We start from the raw sequence: 9,406 nt of genomic DNA on the forward strand, positions 1-9,406 counted from the left end.
CGATCACACGTTGGTATTATTATTATTATTATTATTATTATTATTATTATTTGATACACAATAAGATTAGTACATAGCAAACAAGATCACTCTGCTGGCTTTTGTATTCAATCACACGTCAGACACTTCCCAAATGTCTAGGACTATGTGATGTATCAGCGAATCATGCATGCAGATCTGAGTGGGGTGGCCTTTTGCAGATGACAGTAATTTTGTCAGCACCAATTGTTATTAAGTGCTAGCCAAGGTCTTTAGGCACTGCACCCAGTGTGCCGATCACCCTTGGGACCACCTTGACTAGCTTGTGCCAGAATTATTATTATTATTATTATTATTATTGACACAAAAGCACAGTATGTCACAGCAAACGAGATCTATATGCTGGATTTCGTATCACAAAATCACAAGTCAGGTTCCCAATTTTTCACTCAGAAGGCCCAATTTTTCACTCAGAAATTCGAAAATAAAGAGGAATATAAGGAAAGTGAGGAAATAATAAAACATATGATAGAGGGAATTAAAGCCTCAGTGGCCCTGGGCTGGAAAGACCACAAGAAATGGGATACAAAAACCTGGTACAAATATTTAGCAGATTACCTTCTTCAAGATTATATTAGCGAAAGGAAAAGTTACTATATGACGGGTCAAAGCAAAAAGACATGGAAAGCAAAATGGAAGGGTCTCATATATAGAGACCCAAGCGTCTAGGACTCTGTGATGTATTTTCAAATGATGCATGCAGATCCAAGTAAGGTGGCCTTTTGCAGTTGACAGATCGTGATTTTGTCAATATTTATTGTTTTCAAATGCTGGCTGAGATCTTTTGGCACTGCACCCAGTGCGCCAATGACCACTGGGACCACCTGTACTGGTTTATGCCAGAGCCTTTCCAGTTTGATTTTGATAGCGGCTGAGTTTTTCCTGTTGTTTTTCCTCAATGCTACTGTCACCTGGCATGGCAACATCAATAATCCAGACTTTTTTTCTTTTCCACAATCATGATGTCTGGCGTGTTGTGTTCCAAAACTTTGTTAGTCTGGATTCGAAAGTCACACAGTATTTTTGCATGTTCATTTTCCACCACCTTTGTGGGTTTATGATCCCACCAATTCTTTGCTGCTGGCAGGTGGTACTTGTGACTTATTATTATTATTATTATTATTATTATTATTATTATTGGTTTTATTTGCAGGGGTCCTGTACCCCAGCAACTGTGAATAAGAACTGCATGCATTTGTCTGGGGAAGAAAGAACTCAGGCAGTGTCAACTCTGCTTTACTGCTGCCCGGTAGCTAGATGGCATCTATAGGGGGCCTTCCTATCCTATAATTATAATTTCTTGTATTAAAAATGTGATGCAAAGTAGGAAGATTACTGTTAACTTTTCTTTGAGGAGAAGGCTTCATATAATTTATTTCATGCAGTTCCGATTATGCAAAATTCTGATTCAACCTCAATGATGTACGCCTGCTTGTCAAATGTCTTCAAATTGTCACTGAATGGAGACCTCCAGCTCATCCTATCCTCATTATGAAAGGGGAAAAACTGAATTTGAAGATTATTTTTTTAGCCTTTGGAAAACATTTCAGTGCTTATAATCATTGATGGGGTGTAGGGAAGGGGGAGATACTTCCAACATTTCCCTAGAGAGGGGTAGGTGGAGCGGAACGAATGGTGCCATCTCCTTGTGGAACTGTTCTGTTCTGTTTATCTTCCAACGTCAGTTAGGAATTCGGCTTTCAATTGTAACATTCCAGACTGATTTGTAGCCAGCACCAATTCAGACCTGGGAAAAGCAAGAGGTGAGTGAATGTCTTGGTATGAGGGAGTTTCGCCTTCAATGTCTACTTTAGCACATAGAAACCACAATGCAACACACACACACACACAACATACTCATCACCATGCTGGAATCCTGCCTGAGTCAACTCAATTCATTGTAGCATTTGAGCCATGAATGTATCAGCTAGTCCATGTAGACTTAGGTTGAGGAGGAATTGCCATTTGACCAAAACTGACTTTCCTATTTATTTGAAGTCTTGCCAGTTTCTTTTTTTAATAATAAACATTGGAGAATAATATTGGAAGATTGAAGAAAACCATTGTATTGTAGTGGTTTGTGTGTTGGACTAAGACTTTGGGGACCAAAGTTAAAATTCCTGCTTGGCCATGGAAACCCCCTGAGGGGCCTTGGGCAAGTCATAATCTCTCGGCCTCAAAACCAAACTTCCTATGCACAATTCTTGGCAAGCAAACCCCATGATGAGATTGCCTTGGGATTGCCGTAAGTCTGAAACATCTTAAAGGCACAGTACAACAACATTGGGATGTTGAGCAAAGAAATAAGCCCTATATTCAATGATCCTAGACAAGTCGGTCTCAACTTCAGCTTCCTTTGGGCAATAGAGGGGTAATGAAACTAGTCCACGTTACAAGATTGTCATAACATGTTCTGGGATAGCATATGAGCACTTAGTGTAGTATCATCCAGACATTTTTGGATTGAAACTCCTATGATCCTTTCCCAGCAGGTATGCTGGCTAGGACCAATGACCATTGTCCTCCAAAACGTATAGAGAGCTGCTTCCACAACCCTGGTTTGAAAAACATACTAGGTCAGGAGAAGGGCTGCAATGGTGCAGCGGGTTAAACTTGCTGATCAGAAGGTCAGTGGTTCAAATCCGCGAACAAGGTGAGCTCCCATTGTTAGCCCCAGCTTCTGCCAGCCTAGAAGTTTGAAAACATGCAAATGTGAGAAGATCAATAGGTACCACTTTGGTGGAAGGTAACGCTGGTCCATGCATTTATGCAGGCCATATGGCCTAGAAGGCATCTACAGACAATGCTGGTTCTTTGGCTTAGAAATGGAAATGAACACCTAGAGGGTCTGTGGAAAGATTTCAGGGGGTCTATGACTCCATGCAGTCATGCCGGCCACGTGACCTAGGAGGTGTCTATGGATGACGCCGACTCTTTGGCTTAGAAACTGAGATGAGCACCATCCCACAGAGTTGTACTTGACTAGACTTGACTAGACTTAACCTTTATCTTATGAGCTTGAATAGAAAAAAACCCCTCAACTTATTATCTTTATTTCCTCTGTCCTCCGAAATCTAGCATTTCCATAACTTACAAATGTGTGCAATAAATTACAGCAGTATTCATTTCATATCTCATTACAGATGTATATCTCAAAAAAATTACTTACGCTAATCCATGCTTCAACATTTCAGTGGCGGTTAGACCCAATGCAAGATCACATGGATCACAATCCTCCTCTGTACAGACTATTGAGTGTCATAAAACTATCTGCTGCTACATTCTGAGATGGGATCCATGGATTTCACCTGATTGGCAAAGGAGTCTGTGGAATACAAAAGGTTAAGAACCCTTGTATTAAATTGCTGTTGTTATTACGGGTACCCACTGATTGTGGTAATGTGAAAGTATTTAAATTAACTCAATGTATACATTACAAATACATATATCAACAAAACACAGAGCTGCCACATTCACATTAAGCAGAAACAATTGGTTCTTCTTCTTGAAATATGAAACAAAACCTTCATGTGAGTAAGAATAGTCCTTGAATGACCATAAATGTCCTATTCTTTGTTGCATACGAGTAGGCTCCAGTAGACACAATAGGTGTCCTATTCCCTTCGTTACACATGAGTTGACTCCAACCTGCAACCAGTTTCGACTCACAAGAGCCTTCATTAGGGTCTACAAACAACACATAGCATGAATACACACATACAGTTAAACAATTTGTTACATCAAGTTTGTGAGTACACTCTACTTACTCAAGTACACTCTACTTACTCATTTATCAAAAAAGGCTCATCTATCAAAAAAAGGCTCAACTTTTGAGGTAGGTGTTTCACCAACAATGTTCTTGAGAGGTGGATCCTAAGGGACATGCATAGTGGCTAAAGGTAGTATTGCATTGTGGCATGAATTATAAGCCATACATAAAGAAATATATCTCTGAAATAAAAATAATATAATACAGCTAGTCTTTGTTGGTCAGTATACTCTGCAAAGTGTTTTATTCTGTAGATCAAAACAACTCAACCCATTACTAATATAGCATGTCCATTGGTCAGGACAGGAAAAAAGTCAGGGCCAACTAACACCTCCCAACAAAGGATTCCCTCAGGCAGGAAGCAGCCAGGCTTTGAAGCTGCAAGGTTATTAAATGATAATCAAGCTTGCCAATTGCAACATTCACACTTACCTCAAGCAGACAAGAGTTCTTTCTCCAACCTTGGACAATCACAGATATATAAATCCCACTTGCCTAGTTTCCAACACACTTCACAACCTCTGTGGATGTCTGTAATAGATATGGGCAAAACATCAGGAGGAAATGCTTCTGGAATATGGCCATACAGCCCGGAAAACTCAGCAACCCACAGATACAAATAACTGTATTCCAAGATGCTTTTCCATAATGTGGCTATCCAAAATGTTGTTTCAACTATGTAATTCTGAAACAAGTTTTACTGCTGAATTTTCTGCTTAGATTTATGAAGCCAAAATTGTATTTCTTGTTACTTGTAGCAATTCATGCTGCTACTTTATCTGTGTATTATCCTCATTTGTGCATATGTTGCTTGGTCTAAACAAGCAATGTGTGAATACATAAAATACATAAATCTAAACACTGGACTTCCAAATCTTTATAACAGCATTAGTTTATCAGCAGTTAATGTCTTTTGTGGCTGTAGTTTAATCCAAGCATCTCTGTACTAATTTGCGGTATGTGCAGTCATATTTCACTTTGCTGCCTGGATCCTTGTTTTTCCAAGACGAATTCTGATGGAGAAATTAGACTTTGCCACAAGTACATACTATTTACAGGAGTTGAACAATATTGGGCAATACTCAGCTATGCTTCTTGGATTTCAGACGGGTGTTGCAAAGTTCCAAAAGTACAAGCTGATCTGTTTAGGTTAAAGAGGAAAGAATCACAATGGCCCCAGACAGCACCATAAAGGAATCTGCCTTAAATCTCTAGGAAGCCTGCTATTTCTCAAGGCTCCTTTGATAGTGAGTGACAGCTGTAAAGATAAGGCCACCAGAGCACATTTTCAAGGTCCTTGGAGGGGAAAAGTGTAGCCTTAATAATTGTGCCACATATATGTTGACACTCATAAACTCTTCCCTTTGGGAAAGATTAACCACTGTTTTTCATATTGCTATCGACAGGTTGATTTGCTTTTCCTCCATATATTTTATGTTGGCTTTCCTTAAACTACACACCATACAAACACTACACAAACTCTTCTCCAAAGCAGTTTCAAGAAGTAGTAGTTTTGATGGTGTTGCTAAGACATTGCCATGTTATTCTGAAATATTAGAATGCAAAGGGATCTTGAATGGGTTTGCAGCTTCAAAGATTGGCTGCTTCCTGCCTACAGAATCCTTTGTTGGGAGGTGCTACCTGGCCGTCGCTGTTTCTTGTCTGGAATTCCTGTTTTTTTGAGTGTTGCTCTTTATCTACTGTCCTGATTTTAGAGTTTTTTAAATACTGATAACCAGATTTTGTTCATTTTCATGGTTTTCTCCTTTCTATTGAAATTGTCCACACTACAATTTCTCTCAATCTCAAGGATGCTACAATGGCTTTTTGCATACTGAGATCACTATAAGGGCTAGTCTTTGGTGGTTTGCCTTTTTATTCATTTGGTACAAATGTCTGGAGAGCCAAGGTAGTGTAGAGGTTTGAACATTGGAGGAAGACTAGGAAACGAGAGTTAGAATCCCCATTCAACGATCAACAGCTACTAGATTACCTTGGACAAGTCACATTCTCATGGGTTCAAGGGAGGGAAATGGCAGATCCCCCTTCAATAATTCCTACCAAGAAAACCAAAAATAAAATCACCTTAAGTTGGAGCTGGCCTGAACGACACAATAATGAATTCCAATTTTTTTATTTCTTAATTTATTGAATGTATACCACTAATTAAAATCTGATATCAAAACAAAGGAGGAAGAAGCAACTGGGAATCATAGAATCAAAGAGTTGGAAGAGACCTCGTGGGCCATCCAGTCCAACCCCTTTCTGCCAAGAAGCAGGAATATTGCATTCAAATCACCCCTGACAGATGGCCATCCAGCCTCTGTTTAAAAGCTTCCAAGGAAGGAGCCTCCACCACACTCCGGGGCAGAGAGTTCCACTGCTGAACGGCTCTGACAATCAGGAAGTTCTTCCTCATGTTCAGATGGAATCTCCTCTCTTGTAGTTTGAAGCCAATGTTCCATGTCCTAATCTCCATGGAAGCAGTAAACAAGCTTGCTCCCTCCTCCCTATGGCTTCCTCTCACATATTTATACATGGCTATCATATCCCCTCTCATCCTTCTCTTCTTCAGGCTAAACGTGCCCAGCTCCTTAAACCACTCCTCATAGGGCTTGTTCTCCAGACCCTTGATCATTTTAGTCTCCCTCCTCTGGACACATTCCAGCTTGTCAATATCTCTCTTGAATGGTGGTGCCCAGAATTGGACACAATATTCCAGGTGTGGTCTAACCAAGGCAGGGGTAGCATGACTTCCCTGGATCTGGACACCATACTCCTATTGATGCAGGCCAAAATCCCATTGGTTTTTTTTTGCCGCCACATCACATTGTTGGCTCATGTTTAACTTGTTGTCCACGAGGACTCAAAGATCTTTTTCACACGTACTGCTCTCGAGCCAGGCATTATCCCCCATTCTGTATCTTTGTATTTCGTTTTTTCTGCCAAAGTGGAGTATCTTGCATTTGTCACTGTTGAACTTCATTTTGTTAGTTTTGGCCCATCTCTCTAATCTGTCAAGATCGTTTTGAACCCTACTCCTGTCCTCTGGAGTATTGGCTATCCCTCCCAATTTGGTGTCATCTGCAAACTTGATGATCATGCCTTCTAGCCCTTCATCTAAGTCATTAATAAAGATGTTGAACAGGACCGGGCCCAGGACGGAACCCTGTGGCACTCCACTTGTCACTTCTTTCCAAGATGAAGAGGAAGCATTGGTGAGCACCCTCTGGGTTCGTCCATTTAACCAATTACAGATCCACCTCACCGTAGTTTTGCCTAGCCCACATTGGACTAGTTTGTTTGCCAAAAGGTCATGGGGGACCTTGTCGAAGGCCTTACTGAAATCCAGGTACGCTACATCCATGGCATTCCCCACATCTATCCAGCTTGTAACTCTAGTCAGACTTGGCCATGATAGTCCATGCTCTTGTTAAATCTGGTATAGACTACTGCAATGCACTCTATGTGGTGTTGCCTTTGAAGACAGCCTGAAAGCTTCAATAAGTCCAACAGGTGGTAGCCAGATTTCTAACTCGTACAGTATATGAAGAGCATACTACTCCTCTGTTATATCAGCTCCACTGGCTGCCAATCTGCCACCGAGCCCATAAAGCCCTAAACAATTCTGGTCCAAATTACCTGTCCGAACACATCTCCCTCTATGAGTCTACAAGAGCTTTAAGATTGCCTGGGGAGGTCCTGCTTTCCATCCCAGCCTCTTTGCAAGCCCAATTGGCTGGGATGAGAGACAGGTCCTTCTCAGTGGTGGCCCATCAGATGTGGAACTCCCTCCTCAGTGACATCAGGCAGGGCTCATCGCTCCTGGGTTTTGTTTTTTTTTGGGGGGGGGGGGACCTTAAGACCTGGCTTTTTTCACAGATATTTGGTGAATAGGAAACTACGGAATGAGACTTAACAGCTTGAATAATGGACTGGATTTCAGACAACAGCTCAGCATTTTATATGGTTTTAATCTGTTTGTTTGATTGATTGATAGGTATTTTAATTGCTATATGTTTATATTGATTTATATTATGATGGGATGAGTTTTATTGTTTACCTGTGTGACATTGAATTTTTGCTAGATTTGTAAGCCACCTTCAGTCTCCTCCGGGGTCGAGAAAGGTGGTGTAGAAATGAAGGAAATACATAAATAAACACCCACCCACCCCCACCCCCAATTGTTTTTGGCTTTGCCATGTATATTTCAACCACCCAAACATCTGGTGGGCCACTGTTGTCCATCTGAATTGGAAAAATATTTTAAATTTTTAAAACTTTTAGTCATTTCCTTAAAACTTTTAGTCATTTCCATTTTAGCCCATCTTTCTCCCAGTGTGGAATACAGTGAAGAATCACAAAGGGGGAAATACTCATCACTTTATTTGGCCATAATCTTTGTCAGCAACTGGGGCGGGGGGGGAGCCAGCTTTGTCCCCCTTAGAAAAACTTTTTTTGTGTCAGTAGCGACTTGAGAAACTTCAAGTCTCTTCTGGTGTGAAGGAATTGGCTGTCTGCAAGGACATTGCTCAAGGGACGCCCAGATGTTTGATGTTTACCATCCTTGTGGGAGGCTTCACTCATGTCCTCACATGGGGAGCTGGAGCTGACAGAGGGAACTCAACCCACTCTCACCGGATTCAAACTGCTGAGTCCTGCTATCAAAAGGGTTTAACCAGAGGCGGCCCTAGGTAATTTTCAACGGTAAGCAAACAGTATTTTGGCGCCCCCCCCCCCCCCAACCAATCACTGATATATATTTTCTGTTCGTCGTGGGAGTTCTGTGTGCCATATCTGGTTCAATTCCATCATTGGTGGAGTTCAGAATGCTCTTTGATTGTAGGTGAACTATACATCCCAGTAACTACAACTCGCATATGTCAAGGTCTATTTTCCCCCAAGAGCGCCTGGGCAAAATCAACTATACTGCAAATGCTTACATTGCATAATGGGTTGAGCCGCCCCATAGCACCACCAGGAACTCCACTTGAAAAAACGAACTCCCAGGAACTATGAGCTTCCACCAAGAAAGCCAATGGTGTTTCAGATGTGTGCTTGCAATAGCCATCTATTATATCCCCTGTGAGGGTAGGGGGCAAGCATCAGAAGGGTAGCATCAGCCTAAATATTTCTGGTTGAGGGTTAATCCCCCTTTCTATCTTTCTCCAAAGACCATAGTCTTCAAAGTCCACCTTAAAAATAGAGGGGGGCTAAGACACAATTGTCTATAGTACATCTTGATAGGAAAAAAGGGGGAAAAGAACATTTCCTAGCTCACTTATCAGTAGAGAAGGACTCTTTACTAATCGTTAATCTTTGTGAAGTGTAATTTCCTCTCTTCTTCATCAGCAAAGAAACCCAGTTCTCTCCCTCATCAGCCCACACAGACAGCTAGATAGAGGAGAGACTGTCCATCTACTCCCCTATATCAAGGAAAGAGGAGAGGTGGGTGGGAGACAACCCATGAGGAGTGGTCTTCCCTTTGCCCTGCAAGAGGGATGGAGGGGGCCCCCACTGACACGTGAGAGACGCCGGAGGGGCTGCTCTCTCTTACACCCATCCAAAGAGGGTGGTTTGGGTGGGAGAGGCCAGGAC

At 41.6% G+C, this 9,406-nt stretch overlaps 1 long non-coding RNA gene across 2 annotated transcripts; it reads right to left on the reverse strand.

Annotated features, from left to right (window-relative positions):
• Window positions 1–1,546: 1,546 nt before the first annotated feature.
• On the reverse strand, window positions 1,547–7,556 carry LOC137095913 (uncharacterized). 2 transcript variants are annotated; one of them, XR_010909060.1, is made up of 4 exons: window positions 7,451–7,556; window positions 4,241–4,339; window positions 3,209–3,364; window positions 1,547–1,786 (listed from the first exon to the last, which is right to left on the reverse strand). It is a non-coding gene; the product is annotated as an uncharacterized lncRNA (long non-coding RNA). The 2 variants fall into 2 exon arrangements; XR_010909059.1 differs by lacking the exon at window positions 7,451–7,556 and adding an exon at window positions 5,802–5,894.
• Between the last annotated feature and the right edge of the window lie 1,850 nt (window positions 7,557–9,406).

This window comes from Anolis sagrei, chromosome 1 (assembly GCF_037176765.1).
Source record: "Anolis sagrei isolate rAnoSag1 chromosome 1, rAnoSag1.mat, whole genome shotgun sequence".
In the NCBI taxonomy this organism is placed as follows: domain Eukaryota; kingdom Metazoa; phylum Chordata; class Lepidosauria; order Squamata; family Dactyloidae; genus Anolis; species Anolis sagrei.